Source organism: Bos mutus, chromosome 11, assembly GCF_027580195.1.
Source record: "Bos mutus isolate GX-2022 chromosome 11, NWIPB_WYAK_1.1, whole genome shotgun sequence".
Lineage (NCBI taxonomy): Eukaryota > Metazoa > Chordata > Mammalia > Artiodactyla > Bovidae > Bos > Bos mutus.
In genome coordinates this window covers 7,566,639-7,567,234 of record NC_091627.1, presented here as the reverse complement: position 1 = coordinate 7,567,234, position 596 = coordinate 7,566,639, and positions in this window count along the sequence as shown.

Below are 596 nucleotides of genomic sequence, written 5' to 3'. Positions count from 1 at the left end.
TCCTGGAAGCGGTCCCCTATTAGTGCATGGTGAACATTTTTCTTTTTTAGCGGTGGCACAGTATTCCATTGTACGGATTCTCTTTTAACGCGGTTGCCGTTACTATTATCAATCTGGGATCTCCGAGGACTTGGGATACTTAGAGCTGTCGAGTTGGAGTCCAGCACCCGGTTCCAGCCCCGGCTCCGCCCAGAATTCACCCAGTCTCCCTGGGCTCCCTCTTCCCCACCCGTACGGTACGATCGCGCGAGTCGGGGTGGGGCGGGGGATGGGGATGCAGAGAGGACCAGCCTGGAGGATCCCAGTGTCCGAGTGCGGATCAGCGAGAAGCGCGCGCAACAGCTAGGGACTGAAGTCAACCTTTCGAGCGTAGCCACTACGCTATACCAGCAGCACCAAAAGCAGCGAGTAGTCTGGCACAATCAAGCTCGGAACGGGCTGTCAGGCCCTCCCGCCTCGGCACCTGAGCTCGGGGCAACAACGCTCCGGCACCGGCTACTCACCCCCGCCTCCGCCGCTTCACCCTTCGTCCCCACGCCCGGAAGGTTACAGGTGTCCCTGTCCCTTTAAGGGGGCGGAGCCCGGGCTCCGCTACT